Source organism: Theropithecus gelada, chromosome 13 (assembly GCF_003255815.1).
Source record: "Theropithecus gelada isolate Dixy chromosome 13, Tgel_1.0, whole genome shotgun sequence".
Lineage (NCBI taxonomy): Eukaryota > Metazoa > Chordata > Mammalia > Primates > Cercopithecidae > Theropithecus > Theropithecus gelada.
Window position 1 is genome coordinate 4335934 of NC_037681.1, and position 9684 is coordinate 4345617.

Here is a 9684-nt window from a genome sequence, read left to right on the forward strand (position 1 = left end):
CCCTTACTCTCGAAACCCACTCACCATATTGTGGGGAAGCCCAGGTGTCATGAAGAAGCCAAGCAAAGGTGGTTTGGCCAACAGTCCTGCTGAGTTCCCAGCAGAGATCCAGCCTCACCAGGCCTGTGAGTAAGGCAGTCATCTGACCAGTCCAGTTCCCACCCTTGGACTCCTCTCAGCTGATGTTGAATGGAGTGAACACAAGATGTCCCTACGTCCCTAGTGAGTCCTGCCCAATTACAGATTCACAAAGGAGAATAAATATTCTCTTAAAAAAAATTTCTTATGGAGCACTTTATGAATTTGCATGCCATCCTTATACAGGGGCCATGCTAAACTTCTCTGTATTGTTCCAATTTTAGTACATGTGCTGCCGAAGCAAGCACAAAATAAATGATTCCTATTTTTAAGCCACTAAGTTTAAGGGTGGTTTATTCCACAGCAATAGCTACATGAAACATAGATAAATAGATAAATGGAAATAATACTGAAAACGTATTTTCATATTTTTAATGATATAAATTTTTAATGGTATAAATATTGAAAAGATTTATTGCTACTTCTAAGGAAGGTCACTGACTTTTTTTTTTTTTTTGAGACAGAGTTTTGCTCTTGTTGCCCAGGTTGGAGTGCAATGACATGATCTCGGCTCACTGCAACCTCCACCTCCCCAGCTCAAGCGATTCTCCTGCCTCAGCCTCCCGAGTAGCTGGGATTACAGGCATGCACCACCATGCCCAGCTAATTTTGTATTTTTAGTAGAGACGGGGTTTCTCCATGTTGGTCAGGCTGGTCTCGAACTCCTCACCTCAGATGATCTGCCCACCTCGGCCCCCCAAAGTGCTGGGATTACAGGTGTGAGCCACCATGCCCGGGCTTTTTTTTTTTTAAGATGGTGTCTTGCTCTGTCACCCAGGCTGGGGTGCAGTGGCATGATCTCAGCTCACTGCAACCTCCGCCTCACGGGTTCAAGCGATTCTCCTGCCTCTGCCTCCCTAGTAGCTGGGACTACAGGCGCATGCCACCACACCCAGTTAACTTTTTATTTTTAATAGAGATGGGGTTTCACCAGCATGGCCAGGCTGGTCTCGAACTCCTAACCTCAGGTGACTGGCCTGCCTCAGCCTTCCAAAGTGCTGGGATTACAGGCATGAGCCACCACACCCAGCCAGTCACTGACATTTTTCTTTGCTCCCAGATTCACTAGAAAATAACAATAGCATGACTCTCCTACACTTAACATTTTTAAAGTAATTTGAGTACATCAATTTCATTCCGTTTTCTCTGATGAGAAATAACAGAGTGAAAATGTGAATTCAGGCAGGTTTGCTTGAGAGCTCATGCATGTACTCATACTGTAACCTCGCCCTGTTTTTTCCAACCTGTCCTTCTCCACTGGCTCCTTCCTATCAGCTTTCACACTTGTTTGAACCTGCCACATCTTGACAGTTTCTTCCCTTAGCCCCATGACTCCCTCTAGCTACACCCTTCTCTTTCTCCCTTCACAGCCAAAGTCATTAAAAGAATTCTCCCTACTTACTGTCGCTGTGTTCTCACTTTCTACTCACTCGCTTCATCTTCACTTTTGCTCAATCACTCTCCTGAAAGCACTCTGGAGTTTTTAGCTCCTAGATCCAATGGACACTTTTTAAATGTTTCCAGACTTGATCTACTGTTAGTATTTGACACTGCTGGCTCTCGCCCCAAAGCCCTCTTCTATAGACTTCCATGATTCCTCTTCTCCTGATTTTCCTTCTGCCTCCCCAGACCTCTCCTTCTAAACCTCCGTTGAAGGCTTTTCATCTTCTGCCTGCCTCTCAAATATCTCTCTCTCCTGGGCCACCTCCTCTCTTAAACTAATCTCTCTCTTCATTTCATTCACCTCATAAGTTCATCCTGTGCTGAAAACTCTGAAATTTATATCTCCATTCCAAATTTCTCTCCTGCAGTCCATGTCTACACATGAAACTGCCCACTGAAATCCTCTACCTGGATGCTCATATACATCTCAAAATTCAACATAGGCAAAAGCAGAGCTTATCATTTCCACACTCTCTGCCCCCAAACTACCACTTTCTTCTCCAGCATTGCTTATGTCAGTGAATAGAATCACCATCCATCAATAGAATCACCATTCATTAGTAGAGACATCTACTAATAGACACCAAAACAAGAAACCTTCACAATGACTCTCTCACTGTGCCTACAATAAATCGCCAAAATCTATCAACTCTACCTCCCAAAGATGCCTTAAATCTCCTGCAAGAATTGAGAGATGATGAGTGTCTAACAATTCTTGCAGGAAACCACTTGAGTGGCCATGCCAATAATCCGTGCTCCAGTCGGCAGCCAGAAGCAACTATTTTAGGAGGTCAGTCTGATCATGTCACTCTCCTGCTTGAAATAATCCATGGTGACTCCATATTGCCCTCCTAATAAACACCAGGTTTATAGCTTGCCTTAATGGACTTCCTGATCTGGCTGTGCTCTTTGCTTTAACAACTTGTGGCTCCTTGGAGTGAATTAGCAGCAGGCTGCCTATTCTGATTTTATTCCCACCAGCTAGAAAGTTATTAGAAATGATGGTTTTTATTGTTTTAGTACAAAGCACTTTATAGCCAACTGTCATAATATTGTTACAGTAAAGATTCAATTCTGTGATATCAACATGTGAGTGGCGCCCTCTAGAGTTACACAGTGGAAACCCCCGCATTTCTATATAAGGTGGCCCAATCACTTCATGTTCATTTATGAGACCAATCATGTGCTACATAATGAAGTTTCACTCAAGGATGAACTGTCTACACAACGGTGGTCCCATAAGATTACAATATCATATTTTGCTACATTTTTCTATGCTTGCATATGTTTAAATACACACAGACTTACCATCATGTTACAATTGCCTACAGTATTCAGTACAGTCACATGCTGTACGAGTCTAGGAGCAAGAGGTTATACGGTATAGTCTAGATGCGTAGTAAGTAAGCTGTACCATCTAGGTTTGTGTAAGTACACTCTGTGATATTCATACAACAAAATCGCCTAATGACACTTTTCTCAGACTGTATCTCTGTTGTTTTGTGAAGCAAGACTCTATCTAGAAATAAAAATACCAAGGCCCCTATCCCTTAGGAGCTCACCATCTGGTGCCACATAAGGACACTGATAAAGGGATAAATGTCTACCTACTGCCAGCAGGGTGTGTGGGGAGTAGGAATGGGCTCTGCCACACCTATATTCTCTTGTCAGGATCTCTTCAGAGCAAAAGCTCCCATCCCTTTGGTCAAGTGATTGGCCACGCCCGGAAGGTACCATCTAGATAGTACAACAAAGCTGTACCAAAGGACAATACCTTATGGAAGAGGACCCAACCTCCAGAACAGGGAAGGAGGCATCATCTAACTTGAACACTCACCCCCAGAAAACATTCCTAACTCCACACTAGACAGCCCTAGGCAAAGCACTTCCCACCCCTACTGGATTTCAAACCCTTGGTGTCTCTGTCTCTTGTGTTAGGAGGGGATGTGAACTCTCTGAGCCAAACATCCCTGAATTTGCGTGCTCGGTCACCTACTTTGCCTCCCCGGCAGGGTGTGGAGGTAATGACTGATGAGCAGCCTCTCATAATGAGGATGATTTTCCATGACCTCCTATGACTAACGCACACGAGCAGAGAGCAACAAAGAGGGTCAGAATTTGGCGCATGGTTCCATACAGGAAAGTTAAAGTTTGATTTTCAACTTCCTGTTTTAGTTATTCCCTTTTTCGTCATAGGAACATAAACGTACCGAGCGTCACGTTCCCTGATTGGGATCTAACTTCTGTGGGGCTGACTTGTGACTTTCAGCAGGGGGCTTTATTTTTAAATTATGTGACAAGCACATGTTACCGGTGGTGGTAGTAAGGAGGGATTCTGTCTATTCAGCATCAGTGGCAGAAACGGTCATGGAAGAAGTGACGTTCCGTAGAGGCTGGAGATCCTCAGAATCTTTGTAAGAATAATCCACAGGCTGCCTAGAAATTCAGCTTTCTAGGCTCAGCCCCACAATTTTGTTAGCCAGTAAGGGGTAGAGGCCCAGAAATCTTCATTTTTAACTAGCATTTCAGCTGATCCTGATATAAGTGGTTAAGATCATTTGAGAGCCTCTGGTTTCCTGATAGTGCATTTTTAACATAGTAAGCATGCAAATATATAATGTCAACAACATCCTGAGTTGATGTAAAGGGGCAGACCATAGAGATAATCTTGGATTTGGGTCAAGCTACTCTTGGGAATATCTGACAAAACATTTGTTGATATTCCTCTCAGCTTGCATACGAATCATTCAAAGTCATTGATTAAGCTCTCACTGTTGCTCAACATCAAATTCAGGGCTTGGGAGGGCATGAAGGAATGAGGAGTAGTGTGCGAACCTGAGAAGGCTAAGAAGTCAAACCTTACACATAGCCCCTGGTGCAGAAGCTAAGCCTTAAGCCTGTCCTTGCTTCTCCCAGTTTACTTCGTACAGACTGGGACTCCAGCTGGACTTCGCCTTCCTCTGGAAGTCCTTCCAAGGACTGACCCTTTCCCTTGGGCTCCTAGCTAGCATTAAAACCACTGAGCAAGATGAAGAAGATTTGAGAGAGCTTGGGTAAGGCTGGCTTTCTCATCTTCCTTAGGAGCACCAAGTCCTGGACCCATTCAATTCTATATGACCCATGCTCAGCTCTGCACTTGAACATTGCAAGTGGTCAGTAACATTTGATGAAAGAAAGAAAGAAAGAATGAATGAATGAATGAATTGCTAGCTACACAATCATGTCAGTTTCTCATGGAGGCAGCATATAGCATGATGGTCAAGAGTGTACATTCAGGAATCAGTCAACCTATGCTTTACCCCCTCCTCTTCCATTTGTTTACAATGACTTTGGGCACAGATTCTTTGCAGATCTTCCCTTTGAGAGGAAGAATCCATTTCTCTATCCACATCTCCATAAATCAGGGCTGGCCTTGGTACTTCCTTAGACCAATAGGCTATAGCAGGAGTGAATAACATAAGGCAGGATATGACAAAGTGCTTCCGACACTGGTTGGGAGCTCCAGTATCCCATCCACCCTCACCAGTCCCCCTTCTGGGGACTAGACCCTTTCTCCACTACTCCCACCCACTGTCACAGTCCTTCCTAACAAATGTGAGTTTTGGACCCTACGCCTCAAGAGCATTTGCAGCTTCTACCTTTCCCTTTTTGAGAAGCAGCACTAAGATAGCCATGTAAGAAAGTCATTCCAGTTTACTGGAGGATGGGAGGACACATGAAGAGCCAAGGCCCCCAACCAACAATCAGCACCAACAGCCAGACATGGGAGAGACTATCTTGGACTTTCCAATTGAGCTGAGCCTCCAGCTGAATGCAGCAGAGACCTGGGAAGATCAGCAGAGGAACCACGTAGTCAACTCACAGAATCAGAAGGAATAATAAATCATTGATGTTTTAAATCGCTGCATTGTGGGTTGGTTTGTTACTCAGCAATAGATAACTGAGACACCATGCAAAGTGCTTCAGACATTGACTGGGAGCCCTGAGATTCTGTCCACCCTTCACCAGCCCTCCTTCTAAGGACTAGACCCTTTTCCCACTACTCCCACCCGCTGCCACAGTCTTTCCTGATAAATCTAGATAGGGATCCTGGTGCTATTCTCCACAGAGCATGACCTCTAAGTAGGACCCTTCTGGGGATCCTATTTGGGTTCTTTTCTTCATTCAGCAAATGTTGCTGAGTGTCTGACACATCATAAATGCTTGTGCATGCTGGTGATACATAAACAAGGCAAAAAGAAAATCTTTTGCCCTGTGGATCTTGCACCCTGGTGGAGGATGAAGGAAAAAAAGTACTGTAAATAAAAAATAAATTATAGAGTGTATTAGAATAGTGATAGTACCATAGGTAATCTAAGGGTGCTGAGATTCGAGGGGGTGCATATTGGGGTGCATATTGCAGTTTTAATTGGGGTAACCAGTGTAGGCTTCACTGAGGAAACAAGCCAGGCAGGTAATTGGGGAACAAGTGTTCAAAACACAAAGCTACTGCTGAAGCTCTGGAGTAGCATCGTGCCTGGAGTGTGTCTTTGGAGAACCGTGAGGAGACCAGTGTCTGAAGCAGAGGGTGTGAACAGGGAGAGGCATGTGGAAGAGGGTATCAAAACGAACACATTTTCTCCCATAAGCTTATGAGCGCTCACTGGAATGCATGCACTGGAACCAGTCTACAAAATGCATAACTAGCTGATACCTAAGTCTGCTGTCCTTTATTCAGACAAACTTACATAACCAGTGCTATTTTTTGTATCATGGGTCCTATGACTATGAACCTTCTGAAAATGTCTATGAGAAATAGTCCAGTGTGGAAGAGCTTCTGCTAGAACTCAAGGCTCCCAGCATCCTTTGTCACCCAATTCTGCCACCAGAGCTTGGGCAAGGACTTCCAAGGGAGTTGCAGGGGATGAGCGTACCCGAGACAGATTCACAGCAATGTCTCCGTCACGGGCAGAAGGGATCAAGCATTCGTGTGGTGCTCCTTCACACAGGTGGGAAAAATGTCAAAGTGCGTATGTGTCTAATATCTGCCTTCCTTCCTAAGCTCTAAACTCCTAGAGAGCAGGGGCTGTGTCCCTCGTGACAAGCGGGAGCTAACAAAATTGTTACCCAAAAGAATGGGCACCCAGACTTGCTGAAGTTTTCACAGGATCCAGTTCTACTCTCACGCATTGCGTGGAAGGATATATCTACTGTAAGTGAGGTGGCGATTTGAGGCACAAGGGCTGACACAGAGTAGCTGCTAAGTACTTGAAGAATTAAATGTTAGAGCTCATTCAGAACCTAGCCCCAAAAAGGCAGTGCCAACATTGATCTCTGTCGCCATCTTTAGTCCAAAGGCCACACTGCAGGCTCCCGGCCTCAGAAATGGGCGCCGGGATCACGTCTCTAGACAGCTTGGAGTCTGTGCCTTTGAGGGCGGAGATTGGAATCTGCTCTGGGGATAGATAGACTCAGTTTTGGTAGAATTCTGGTGAACCCTTTTGGTTATGCAAATGTAAAATCCAAGTGGAAATAAAGTCAGGTAACCCGAATGCCAGTGCTTCAGTCCAAGATGTTAACTTTATTGTTTATGTTCGTTACACTTGTTTCTGTCAAGTTCATTTATGAAATAGTTGTATATTTTAGAGAATGGTATCAAGGTAAAGTTAGTATCCTTTAAAGTTGTCTTCATTATTCTTCACTAAATCTGAGTTTAGATTTCCCTAAAACTGACAAGCATTGTGTGTCCTGCGGAGTTTTCTGTACAACATTTTGAGCAGGTATTTGTAGGGGCTATTGTGATGCGAGATGAGGGCCTAGGATTGTGAGATGAAAATTTGGGCCAAAGGGAAGAGTGACTAGATTTTTGAATCCTGGTGGTATGACTCAGGACATGCAGGTTATAGGAGACCCTGGATTCATCGCCCTCTTGTGTGAAGTTGTTCCACAGCTTCTTGGAACAAAGACTAGCCCTTCTGTGAATCAACTGCTGCCTGCATCTGGAGTCTCTTGTAAACATGTATGCACACACAGCACACACATGCACATACATGGACACATCATGCACATACAGGCATACACATTCTCCCTCCCCACCCACCCTGCTCCCTGGTGCTGCCTGACCGAAAGCTGGCCACACTGTGTTCTAATTGTCTGTTTAGTCTCTCTCCAGACCTACCAGTTCGTTCTTAGATGTAAATAGTGGATAAGACCTAAAGTGTACCTCTCCCTAGAATTCGCATAATAATAACCCTCTAGCCTGGTTAGATTTTGGAGTGAAGACTTTGGTGTGGTTTCTAGGGAGGAGAAGGAATTTAAGGGATGAGCCTTGGGGCGTGGGAGAAGAAAACTCTTGGCATCTCTGAACTGCACCTGTCAGAAGTTGCCTCCATTCCTTACTTTTAAATCCCTAATGCCAGAAAGTCCCATCACTATTTCTACCAGAGTCCTGCAGAATTTGATTCTAAGTGCTATTTGGGGTGCCTTGCAGTCAATAAATATGAGCTTTTATTCACAAAGTCTGGTCTTCCCATCTGCACTGTGTGTCCTTCAGTCATAGAGACGTGCCTTCTAAGTCTTTATGTCCTCTTCCTCTTCTGTGTCCTGATACAGAATTGGCTTATTTTACATGCTGAAATGTTTTTTTTTAATTATATAAGAACACGATTCAACTTGGGACAGTACCACTAGTAAGTAGGAGGAAGCCTGCATTTGCCTGGGTGGCCCGTGGGCACAGTTCACAAGGGAAGGGCCAGCAGAAATGAGTTACCATGTGTTAAAATAATTAATTGGGAAGGTATTAGGCTGAGATGACTTCAGCATGTTGGGTTCCTGCCTAAGTAAACTAAAACCCAACCCAGAGTGAATGGTCATTGACTAAGAAAATGAAACTTAAGCTTAGCCAATCGGGAACCGCCGACTATCCTGTAACTAGAGACTTTCCACTTAACCAATTAATTTTTTTCTTCCTCTCGCTTCCTGAACAACTTATAAAAGTTTTTCCGGTGCCCCCTGGGTGGAGCCCTGAGTTGCTTGCAATTTGGCACATTGTGATTCATGAATCATTCTCTGCTCAAATAAACTCCTTAAAATTTTAAGATGCCAAAGTTTGTCTTTCAACACATGCATGAAGGAGATGAACTGGTCAGGGAAGATGAAGCAGGGGTCAGGCTGACTGTGAAACCACAGCATGGTGCTGCGCTAAACACAAATCAGGGAGGGAGAAGGGGAGGGAGGGTGTGGCTGGGAAGAGCTGAGGACCCAGTAGCATCTGTGTTGGCCCGGTGTTGATCTGGGGAACCCAGGATAAAAATTTGGGTCCTGCCTGAAATACCTGGATGATTCCTTGGAGCCTCCCTGAAAAAATCTCTTTCACAAGGAATTTGCAATCAGGAGCCACCCATCTTCTCATCTGAATTTGAAGCAACTCCTCAGTCCAAGCCCTGTGTCCCAGACACATTGATGACTCACCTCAGATGTGCTGGGAGCTCTTCTCCATCATCACACCTTCCTGAGCGGCTTTTTCTGCCTGGGATGCCCATCCCCGTGTTCTCTGCCTGGAAAACACCTGCTTTTTCTTTGAGGCCCAGATTAAATGCTCTTTCTTCTGGGAAGCCCTGCCCAGCCCTCCCTGCCAGCTCCACCTCTAGGCTACAATAGTGTCTCTCTACTTGGTACCATAGCTCTTCTCACACGGTATCATGAATGCCCAACAAGAACCAAGTGATTGGCCAGAAGTGGCGGCTCACACCTGTAATCCCAACACTTTGGGAGGCTGAGGTGGGAAGATCACCTGAGCCCAGGAGTTCAAGACCAGCCTGGGCAACATGATGACAGCCTGTCTCTACAAAAATTTTTTTAAAAACTTAGCTGGGCATCGTGGCGCATGCCTGTGATCCCAGCTACTCAAGAGGCTGAGGCAGAGAAAGGCTTGAGCCCAGGAGGTCGAGGCTGCCGTGAGCCATGATTCCACCATTGTACTTTAGCCTGGGTGATAGAGCAAGACACTGTCCTGAGAAGGAGGAGGAGGAGGAGAAGAAGAAAAAGGAGAAGGAGAAGGAGAAGGAGGAGGAGGAGAAGGAGGAGGAGGAGGAGGAGGAGGAGGAGGAGGAGGAGGAGGAGGAG

At 45.1% G+C, this 9684-nt stretch overlaps 1 non-coding gene across 1 annotated transcript; it reads right to left on the minus strand.

Moving 5' to 3' along the window:
- Window positions 1–274: 274 nt before the first annotated feature.
- On the minus strand, window positions 275–386 carry LOC112605530. Its single transcript, XR_003115508.1, has one exon. It is a non-coding gene; the product is annotated as a U6 spliceosomal RNA (small nuclear RNA).
- Between the last annotated feature and the right edge of the window lie 9298 nt (window positions 387–9684).